General features: G+C 43.7%; 1 protein-coding gene across 1 annotated transcript in view; it reads right to left on the reverse strand.

The window, feature by feature from the left end:
* Positions 1-12722, reverse strand: part of LOC139759060 (5-hydroxytryptamine receptor 1-like) — a 719308-nt gene that overhangs the window by 354052 nt on the left and 352534 nt on the right.

The following is a 12722-nucleotide window of genomic DNA, read 5'->3' on the forward strand; positions in this document are numbered from 1 at the left end:
TGGATCACAAACCCAATCCATATTCGATGCTCTTCCAACATGTGACCTGGTCATAGACCATCAGGTCTTGTGTTATCTGGCTTTCCCATGTACTGCCATGAGGGTATACTATTACTGTCCTCCAGCAGATAACCTGGTCATAGACCATCAGGTCTTGTGTTATCTGGCTTTCCCATGTACTGCCATGAGGGTATACTATTACTGTCCTCCAGCAGATAACCTGGTCATAGACCATCAGGTCTTGTGTTATCTGGCTTTCCCATGTACTGCCATGAGGGTATACTATTACTGTCCTCCAGCAGATAACCTGGTCATCGACCAAAAAGTCATCCATTACCTGTCCTTCCCACGTACAACCACCAACCACTAAGACAAAAACGAATTGCGAATAATTAGACAAATTCTGTCAATAGAAAACGAGAGTATGGTCTTTAAAAAGATTTTTTTTTCATGTTCTTCCTTACGTGTGCCGGCTGGCAGGTGACATTGTGAGGAGCGTGGTCAAGTTCACACCGGAATCCTCTCCGGGTTCACTCCTGCCGCGCGATCTGCGAAAACGTTCTTTCTCGAGCACAAGGTCTCTGACAACGATGCTTCGTCGGGTGTATGATCAACGAAAACGTTGCTCTCTCGAGCACGTGATCCTTGTAAACGTTGCTTCATCGAGTACGCGATCTGCGAAAACGTTGCTCCCTCGAGCACATTAACTATGAAAACGTTCCTCTCTTCGAGCACGTGATCTATGAAAACGTTGCTCTTTTCGAGCTCATGATATGTAAACGTTGCTCCCTCGAACACATTACCTATGTAAACGTTGCTTCCTCGAGCACATGATTTAAGAAAACGTTGCTCCCTCGAGCACATGATCCGTGAAAACGTTGCTCCCTCGAGCACATGATCCGTGAAAACGTTGCTCCCTCGAGCACATGATCGGTGAAAACGTTGCTCCCTCGAGCACATGATCCGTGAAAACGTTGCTCCCTCGAGCACATGATCCGTGAAAACGTTGCTCCCTCGAGCACATGATCCGTGAAAACGTTGCTCCCTCGAGCACATGATCCGTGAAAACGTTGCTCCCTCGAGCACATGATCCGTGAAAACGTTGCTCCCTCGAGCACATGATCCGTGAAAACGTTGCTCCCTCGAGCACGTTATCCTTGTAAACGTTGCTCCCTCGAGCACATGATCCGTGAAAACGTTGCTCCCTCGAGCACATGATCCGTGAAAACGTTGCTCCCTCGAGCACGTGATCCTTGTAAACGTTGCTCCCTCGAGCACATGATCCGTGAAAACGTTGCTCCCTCGAGCACATGATCCGTGAAAACGTTGCTCCCTCGAGCACATGATCCGTGAAAACGTTGCTCCCTCGAGCACATGATCCGTGAAAACGTTGCTCCCTCGAGCACATGATCCGTGAAAACGTTGCTCCCTCGAGCACATGATCCGTGAAAACGTTGCTCCCTCGAGCACATGATCCGTGAAAACGTTGCTCCCTCGAGCACATGATCCGTGAAAACGTTGCTCCCTCGAGCACATGATCCGTGAAAACGTTGCTCCCTCGAGCACATGATCCGTGAAAACGTTGCTCCCTCGAGCACATGATCCGTGAAAACGTTGCTCCCTCGAGCACATGATCCGTGAAAACGTTGCTCCCTCGAGCACATGATCCGTGAAAACGTTGCTCCCTCGAGCACATGATCCGTGAAAACGTTGCTCCCTCGAGCACATGATCCGTGAAAACGTTGCTCCCTCGAGCACATGATCCGTGAAAACGTTGCTCCCTCGAGCACATGATCCGTGAAAACGTTGCTCCCTCGAGCACATGATCCGTGAAAACGTTGCTCCCTCGAGCACATGATCCGTGAAAACGTTGCTCCCTCGAGCACATGATCCGTGAAAACGTTGCTCCCTCGAGCATACGAACAGTAAAAGCATTGTTTTCTCAAGCACATCATCGTATATCTGAACAAAATGCTGCGAAAATTTGTGAAAAATGTCATACATTATGTAAATGTCATACATTATGTAAATGTCATACATTATGTAAATGTCATACATTATGTAAATGTCATACATTATGTAAATCATTCACTGTAAAGAGATAACAGGCTGGGCAATGTGTGTGTGTGTGTGTGTGTGTGTGTGTGTGTGTGTGTGTGTGTGTGTGTGCTGGACAACGTGGCTTTCCCAGCTAGAAACGCTAATTGGGTGACGTGATTAAGCGGTGTTCTAACTGGCTTGGGGAAAATTGCTTGTTGCATTGAATCGCTCTCGCGACTAAACTGTGTATGTATGTATATACACCGTAAGATACACTCTCTCTCTCTCTCTCTCTCTCTCTCTCTCTCTCTCTCTCTCTCTCTCTCTCTTTCTGTGCCTTCAGTGTGAGCAAAGCCGGCACATCAAGTACGACAGAGAGAGAGAGAGAGAGAGAGAGAGAGAGAGAGAGAGAGAGAGAGAGAGAGAGAGAGAGAGAGAGAGAATGAAGGAATACAGAACTTTCTCTCCCAGATGTCCTATGTTTTACCGGTGAAACCAGCAGAACGTGAGTAGAAGAGCGTTAACTTGCAAATGACTTACGAACACTGACCCTATGTCACCTTGGGCTAGCGTGACGATAAGCCTTTTAAGCTTTCGGGCTATGAGGGTACGACCATTAATTAAGCTTTCAGACACGCTGGCACACCGCTTTGAGTATCATGGGTGGTGGGGGACGACGACGACCCTCAGGCACGCCGACCGGTACGACCACCTGGTGGGGTAACGACTGGCTCCTTGGAGCGCGGTGGTACGACCCCTTGAGCACGACGGTGCTACCTCCCCTCTTGACTTCGACACGACCCTTTTCAGTACGACGAGGCCGACCCTTGGAGACGATGGCCTTACCTCCGACCTCACCCGAAGGGCGTCTGGCCAAAGGCTTGAGGGGTCTGGCCAGCATCAGCCAAGGGCCCCCCGCCTCTGGTCGTACAGCCCACTGACCTTATCGTTGCATGCTCAAGGGTCGTACTGTCGCGGTATGAAAAAGGTCAAAACTTCTTCTGTAGAAGGCGACTAAAAGGGGAGGGAGCGGGGGGGCTGGAAATCCTCCCCTCTCTCTTTTTTTTTCATTTCCTAAAAGAAGGAACAGAGAAGGGGGCCAAGTGAGGATTTTCCCTCAAAGGCTCAGTCCTCTGTTCTTAACGCTACCTCACTAACGCGGGAGATGGCGAATAGCATGATGAATGATTATATATATATATATATATATATATATATATATATATATATATATATATATATATATATATATATATATATATATATATATATTATCCCTGGGGATAGGGGAGAAAGAATACTTCCCACGTATTCCCTGCGTGTCGTAGAAGGCGACTAAATGGGGAGAGATAGACAGACATATAGATACATTAGCACATGTCACTGCAAACGAGTAAGTAACAGATGAAAGACACGAATAATTAAATCCGGTGTTACCATCACTCAGCTTAAGACCTCTGGCACACACACACACACACACACACACACACACACACACACACACACACCTTTACCCCAAGGGTTATGTAGCCTGGCCTGGCAACACTGGCACAACCCGGACCCACCACCTGCCTGCCGTTCAATCATAAGCCACAACCCCCCACACCCCACACCCCACCCCACACCCCGCCCCCACACCTCACCCCACAACCCACCCCACACCCACACCCCACAACCCACCAAACACCCCACACCTCACCCCACACCCCGCCCCACACCCCGCCCCACACCCCGCACCCTACCCCACACCCACACCCACACCCCACAACCCACCCCACACCCCGCCCCACACCCCGCCCCACACCTCACCCCACAACCCACCAAACACCCCACACCCACACCCCACCCCACAACCCACCCCACACCTCGAAGCACGACCATTTCTCGCTGTTGTGCGCCAATTAGCTTTACCTGTAATGAGATCCGGCATTACCCCGAAACATTATCATGATTCGACCCCGCCCCGTTAATTAGATAATCTAAAGAATTCAGTATTTCAATGTGAGTGGCTCTGGATAATTGTAATTTGAATTAATTATAGTCTACGGTGCGCAGGGGGGAGAGGGGGGGAAATGTTCTTCGTTTTCTATCGCGTTTGAAAGACATTTTCTGTTGGCTGGGTTTTGGGGCCTGAAAATGGTGCTGGGAAATCCTTGAGTATGGGGTACGACCCTTGAACACTACCACGACTGTACGGCCCCTTGAGCACCACGACAATGGTACGACCCCTTGAGCACCGTGGTACGAGTATACGACCCCTTGAGCACCACGGTACGACCCCTTGAGCACTACGGTACGAGTATACGACCCCATGAGCACCACGGTACGACCCCTTGAGCACTACGGTACGAGTATACGACCCCTTGATCACCACGGTACGACACCTTGAGAACAACGGTACGAGTGTATGACCCCTTAATCACCACGGTACGACACCTTAAGCACGACTGTACGACACCTTGAGCACTACGGTATGAGTGTACGACCCCTTGAGCACCACGGTACGACCCCTTGTCCACGACGGTACGACCTTGGAGCACCACGACGGGGGTACGACCCGCTTAAGGAAGACGACAGTGCTACGACTCCCTTAAGCAGGACGATGGTGGTACGACCACCTGAGCACTGCGACGACGGTACGACCCTTGGGTAGGATGGCCTGGCTTCTGACGGCACTCCTACGCGTCAGGTCAAAGGTCACCCCATCATACCAAAAGGGTCGTACCAATGTGCCAAAAGGTCGTATACCGTCGTGCTAACAAGATCAACAATCGTGATGAAAATGAAAAAAAAAATTACATGTGGGGGATACCAGATTACGTTTTCTTTTCCTCTTTCACACGACGTATTTTCTACATAAGTCTCTTAGAGATACTACAGAAGTTGAAAACGCATTCATGTTTGATACAGGTTCATACTGCTTTCTCCAAAGGTCAAGAGAGGTCAGATGTTACGCGTCTGATCTTGAAAGAAATATGTTGGAAACTTACATGACCATTAAGACACTGAAGGTGTTATCACTGTAAAATAATAATAATAATAAAATGTTGTATGGTTGCGAGGCGTGGGCTATGGATAGAGTTGTGCGCAGGAGGGTGGATGTGCTGGAAATGAGATGTTTGAGGACAATATGTGGTGTGAGGTGGTTTGATCGAGTAAGTAATGTAAGGGTAAGAGAGATGTATGGAAATAAAAAGAGCGAGGTTGAGAGAGCAGAAGAGGGTGTTTTGAAATGGTTTGGGCACATGGAGAGAATGAGTAAGGAAAGATTGACCAAGAGGATATATGTGTCGGAGGTGGAGGGAACGAGGAGAAGTGGGAGACCAAATTGGAGGTGGAAAAATGGAGTGAAAAAGATTTTGAGTGATCGGGGCCTGAACATGTAGGAGGGTGAAAGGCGGGCAAGGAGTAGAGTGAATTGGATCGATGTGGTATACCGGGGTCGACGTGCTGTCAATGGATTGAATCAGGGCATGTGAAGCGTCTGGGGTAAACCATGGAAAGTTCTGTGGGGCCTGGATGTGGAAAGGGAGCTGTGGTATCGGGCATTATTGCATGACAGCTAGAGACTGAGTGTGAACGAATGGGGTCTTTGTTGTCTTTTCCTAGCGCTACCTCGCACACATGAGGGGGGGAGGGGGATGTTATTCCATGTGTGGCGAGGTGGCGATGGGAATGAATAAAGGCAGACAGTATGAATTGTGTGCATGTGTATATATGTATGTGTCTATGTGTGTATATATATGTGTACATTGAGATGTATGGGTATGTATATTTGCATGTGTGGACGTGTATGTATATACATGTGTATGGGGGTGGGTTGGGCCATTTCTTTCGTCTGTTTCCTTGCGCTACCTCGCAAACGCGGGAGACAGCGACAAAGCAAAATAAAATAATAAAAATAAGATAATAATAATAAGAAATGACAATAACAATAATAATAATAACAATGATAATAATAATAATAATAATAATAATAATAACAATAATAACAATAAACAATAATAATAAACAATAATAATAATAATAATAATAATAATAATAATAATAATTATAATAATAATAATAATAATAATAATAATAATAATAATAATAATAATAATATAATAATAATTCTCATGACCCAGTTTCAAAGACTTAACAATACAAGAAGCAAGTTGAAGAAAATAATGCTGTTCCAACACTGCGGGGTTTCTCCTGAAAGGAGGGGCGTTCAGATCCCATTTTCTAAGGCTTGTCAAAACACAAAAGCTTCATTCTTTGGTCCGACATGTGTGGACGATGAGAAAAATATTCCTACGAAGCATCTAACAATGAATTATGATATGGTTCAAACCATGTCAGAGAAAAAAAAAAATGCGAAGAATTTATTCTTACTGTTTAGTGGAGACAAAAGTTTATTCATGTTTTCCTAGCGCTACCTCGCACACATGAGGGGGGAGGGGGTTGTTATATCATGTGTGGCGAGGTGGCGATGGGAATGAATAAAGGCAGACAGTATGAATTATGTACATGTGTATATAATGAGGGGGGAGGGGGTTGTTATTCCATGTGTGGCGAGGTGGCGATGGGAATGAATAAAGGCAGACAGTATGAATTATGTACATGTGTATATATGTATATGTCTGTGTGTATATATATGTATACGTTGAGATGTATAGGTATGTATATGTGCTGTGTGAGGACGTGTATGTATATACATGTGTATGTGGGTGGGTTGGGCCATTCTTTCGTCTGTTTCCTTGCGCTACCTCGCTAACGCGGGAGACAGCGACGAAATGAAATAAATGAATAAATTAATAATAATAATAATAATAATAATAATAATAATAATAATAATAATAATAATAATAACGATAATAATAATAATAATAACGATAATAATAATAATAATAATAATAATAATAATAATAATAATAATAATAATAATGATAATAATAATAATAATGATAATAATAATAATAATAATAATAATAATAATAATAATAATAATGATGATGATGATGATAATAATAATAATAATAATAATAATAATAATAATAATAATAATAATAATAATGATGATGATAATAATAATAATAATAATAATAATAATAATAATAATAATAATAATAATCTGTTCCTAGACATGTGCGAAGAGGTTTTATGATCATCATTCTGAGGTTTGAGCCACGACAGAATCCTTGATGACACACGAAAACATTTCAGTGTCAAATGCTTTTTTTTTTTCACAAAAATTTTTTTTTTTTTTGTTTTTAAGGCAGCATTCGCAAGACTTTTTTTTTTTTGTCTTTTTGTCACAGACAAATTTTTACAAAAAAAAAAATTCACAAAATTTCTACAAGGCAACTGTCACATATATAATATTTTTAATGTTTTTTTCTTGTTTTTTCCCCCGTGAAGAGATATTGTGAAAGCATCACAAAGACGACATTTCCACAAATATAATTTTGACAAAGACGATGTTTTAACAAAAGAGGAAAATGAAATAAAAAAAAATTATCTTTCGTACACCCAGAGGACCGCATCCCGTATCATCCTTAAATGGGGGATTGAACACCCCATGAGAAGAACTGAATACCCAATAAGGAAAGGGGAATGGGGTACTGAACATGCCGTGAGAAGAACTGAACACCCCATAAGGCAAGGGGACTGAACATACCATGAGAAGAACTGAACACCCCATAAGGCAGGGGGATTGAACATACCATGAGAAGAACTGAACACCCCATAAGGCAGGGGGAATGAACATACCATGAGAAGAACTGAACACCCCATAAGGCAGGGGGACTGAACATACCATGAGAAGAACTGAACACCCCATAAGGCAGGGGGACTGAACATACCATGAGAAGAACTGAACACCCCATAAGGCAGGGGGACTGAACATACCATGAGAAGAACTGAACACCCCATAAGGCAGGGGGATTGAACATACCATGAGAAGAACTGAACACCCCATAAGGCAGGGGGACTGAACATACCATGAGAAGAACTGAACACCCCATAAGGCAGGGGGACTGAACATACCATGAGAAGAGCGGAACACCCCATAAGGACTGAACACCCACGGGGGGGGATTGAACACATCATGAGAAGAACTGAACACCCCATAAGGAGGACTGAACACTTCATAAGGAGGACTGAACACTTCATAAGGAGGACTGAACACTTCATAAGGAGGACTGAACACTTCATATGGACTGACCATCTCTCAAGTACAAATAACCAACTCACAAGAGAGGACTGAACACCCCATAAAGTTAGAATTGAAAGCTCCCATGAAGAATATTCAATGAACGCCCCATAATGGGGGAGGGGTTGAACACCCCACAAGGGAAGGTACAACAACTCCACACGGAGAAAACGAACGCATCGAGAGAAGGCAGCGAACACCCTATATACGAGAGACGAAACACGCCACACACACACACACACACACACACACACACGAGGAGGATTAAAACACCCTATGAGGGAGACGAGGAGGGGTTGAATACCTCACGACGGGGTCGTACACCACTCACTCATGATCACAAGGGTGGATCGGCAGGTCAACAAGACGGACTCTCCACCGAGGTATGAACTTTTTACTTGCCTTCCTGGAAATAATTCAGCAACATTAGTCCTCGTCTGCTTCAGATCTGCACGAATGTCTGATATCACGTCTCTTTCATCCCCCGTAATACAGCGTGATTCTGAGGGACGCGCGTGCGTGTGCGTGTGCGTGTGTGTATGTGTGCGTGTGCGTGTGTGTGTGTGTGTGTGTGTGTGTGATTACACAGTGAATTACTATATATGTGTGTTATGTGGGGGGGTGGGTGAGGAGGTGGGAATTTTACGCCTGTGTTTGTTGTCCCGCCTCTTAACCTTGCGTATACGTACACAGTCACGGGCCAAAGGCCTGGTACAAGTGCGATGAACCCTCTGGAGCCCCACACACACGCTGCGAGATTTTCGACCGCTAGAACATGGCTGAACATCCAAAGGGGAGGGGGAGGGGGACTGAACACCCCCATGAGAAGAATTGAACACCCCCATAAGGAAGGCTGAACACCCCATAAGGAGGACTGAACACCCACAAGGGGGACTGGACACTCCATGAAAAGAACTGAACACCCCATAAAAAGAACTGAACACCCCATAAGGAGAACTGAACACCCCATAAGGAGAACTGAACACCCCATAAGAAGAACTGAACACCCCATAAGGAGAACTGAACACCCCATAAGAAGAACTGAACACCCCATAAGAAGAACTGAACACCCTATGACTCACAACCACTGGCTTGGTGATGCTATTGTCAGATGATACATATGTGACACCAGTCTGCCTCTTCTTTCCAACAAAGACTCGACCAAACTTTAGATATTTCATTTCTTTTCACTTGAAAAACATTTATGACCGACTGAGGCTAAGTTATCTGACTTAACTTTGAGATTTCATTGATTCACATAAGCCATGGCCTACTAGACAAAATACAAAGAGTAAAGAAAAAAAAAGAGACATTTACAACTGGAAATGGCTAAAGAAAGAGGAAAAAAATATGAAGAAAAGAATACAAGAGAAGAGCCTTTCTGGGTGATGCTTCACGAAAATCATCAATGTGTTTTTGGCGCTGGGTTAAAATTGAATGAACCGTTAAGTTTAATGTTTGTTTACGATAACTCTCAGCAAATCAATGTGATCCTCTCTTATGGTCATACGAACAGTAGAGGCTATTTAAAGGGATCAATTTACATAGGCCATTTACATCTAATTCTACTTTTGTTTAAGGGTTAGGGCTTCAATTTATATAGTTCGGTATATATATATATATATATATATATATATATATATATATATATATATATATATATATATATATATATATTAAAGTGAACTTGCACAAGACTATAATGCACATTGAGACGCTGAAAACAATGGCGCAAGAATGCAACTACATGTTCCATTTTATCCACAAGAGGTAAGGTGTGACGCACTGTTATCTGCTGATAAGACCTGGTTTTGTATATATATATATATATATATATATATATATATATATATATATATATATATATATATATATATATATATATATTTTTTTTTTTTTTTTTTTTTTATACTTTGTCGCTGTCTCCCGCGTTTGCGAGGTAGCGCAAGGAAACAGACGAAAGAAATGGCCCAACCCCCCCCCCCATACACATGTACATACACACGTCCAGACACGCAAATATACATACCTACACAGCTTTCCATGGTTTACCCCAGACGCTTCACATGCCTTGCTTCAATCCACTGACAGCACGTCAACCCCTGTATACCACATGACTCCAATTCACTCTATTTCTTGCCCTCCTTTCACCCTCCTGCATGTTCAGGCCCCGATCACACAAAATCTTTTTCACTCCATCTTTCCACCTCCAATTTGGTCTCCCTCTTCTCCTCGTTCCCTCCACCTCCGACACATATATCCTCTTGGTCAATCTCTCCTCACTCATTCTCTCCATGTGCCCAAACCATTTCAAAACACCCTCTTCTGCTCTCTCGACCACGCTCTTTTTATTTCCACACATCTCTCTTACCCTTACGTTACTTACTCGATCAAACCACCTCACACCACACATTGTCCTCAAACATCTCATTTCCAGCACATCCATCCTCCTGCGCACATCTCTATCCATAGCCCACGCCTCGCAACCATACAGCATTGTTGGAACCACTATTCCCTCAAACATACCCATTTTTGCTTTCCGAGATAATGTTCTCGACTTCCACACATTTTTCAAGGCTCCCAAAATTTTCGCCCCCTCCCCCACCCTATGATCCACTTCCGCTTCCATGGTTCCATCCGCTGACAGATCCACTCCCAGATATCTAAAACACTTCACTTCCTCCAGTTTTTCTCCATTCAAACTCACCTCCCAATTGACTTGACCCTCAACCCTACTGTACCTAATAACCTTGCTCTTATTCACATTTACTCTCAACTTTCTTCTTCCACACACTTTACCAAACTCAGTCACCAGCTTCTGCAGTTTCTCACATGAATCAGCCACCAGCGCTGTATCATCAGCGAACAACAATTGACTCACTTCCCAAGCTCTCTCATCCCCAACAGACTTCATACTTGCCCCTCTTTCCAGGACTCTTGCATTTACCTCCTTTACAACCCCATCCATAAACAAATTAAACAACCATGGAGACATCACACACCCCTGCCGCAAACCTACATTCACTGAGAACCAATCACTTTCCTCTCTTCCTACACGTACACATGCCTTACATCCTCGATAAAAACTTTTCACTGCTTCTAACAACTTGCCTCCCACACCATATATTCTTAATACCTTCCACAGAGCATCTCTATCAACTCTATCATATGCCTTCTCCAGATCCATAAATGCTACATACAAATCCATTTGCTTTTCTAAGTATTTCTCACATACATTCTTCAAAGCAAACACCTGATCCACACATCCTCTACCACTTCTGAAACCGCACTGCTCTTCCCCAATCTGATGCTCTGTACATGCCTTCACCCTCTCAATCAATACCCTCCCATATAATTTACCAGGAATACTCAACAAACTTATACCTCTGTAATTTGAGCACTCACTCTTATCCCCTTTGCCTTTGTACAATGGCACTATGCACGCATTCCGCCAATCCTCAGGCACCTCACCATGAGTCATACATACATTAAATAACCTTACCAACCAGTCAACAATACAGTCACCCCCTTTCTTAATAAATTCCACTGCAATACCATCCAAACCTGCTGCCTTGCCGGCTTTCATCTTCCGCAAAGCTTTTACTACCTCTTCTCTGTTTACCAAATCATTTTCCCTAACCCTCTCACTTTGTACACCACCTCGACCAAAACACCCTATATCTGCCACTCTGTCATCAGACACATTTTTTTTTGGGGGGGAGGATCATCATTGCCTCCGTCTTACTCACGTGCGTATATCAACTCGAGTCTCCTCCTCTTTCAGCATGTGAGTAAGTATATGAGTTCGACCTATACTTTTATACTTTCAGCATGTAAGTATATGAGTTCGACCTATACTTTTATACTTTCAGCATGTAAGTATATGAGTTCGACCTATACTTTTATACTTTCAGCATGTAAGTATATGAGTTCGACCTATACTTTTATACTTTCAGCATGTAAGTATATGAGTTCGACCTATACTTTTATACTTTCAGCATGTAAGTATATGAGTTCGACCTATACTTTTATACTTTCAGCATGTAAATATATGAGTTCGACCTATACTTTTATACTTTCATATATTTCTTTCATTCCGCCGTGTACGGAGTTAATCGCACAACGCCTTTGTTATCCTCCTAAGAGAGGATCCAATCTCGTTACGCTGGCTTTCAATCAAGGGATCTGGCAGTCAGAGTTATTATAACTCACATGCGTATGTCAAAGGTCGATCGCAAGACCCTGCGTGGACATAATGATCTCTATTCCTCGAGGGCTTTTCCTTGTGCTTTATAATTGGGTACAGAAGGATATAAGAGATCTCTGCTGAAGGCCATTAATTCTACTCAGCTACAGATGGATCAGCACCTCTTCATCAAATATGCTCTCCTAGGTATCCAATCAGCACCTCTTCATCACATATGCTCTCCTAGGCATCCAGAGCTTATGGTATGGGTTCTCTAGTGGTCGTTAAGACCCAGATGAC

Source organism: Panulirus ornatus, chromosome 32 (genome assembly GCF_036320965.1).
Source record: "Panulirus ornatus isolate Po-2019 chromosome 32, ASM3632096v1, whole genome shotgun sequence".
Lineage (NCBI taxonomy): Eukaryota > Metazoa > Arthropoda > Malacostraca > Decapoda > Palinuridae > Panulirus > Panulirus ornatus.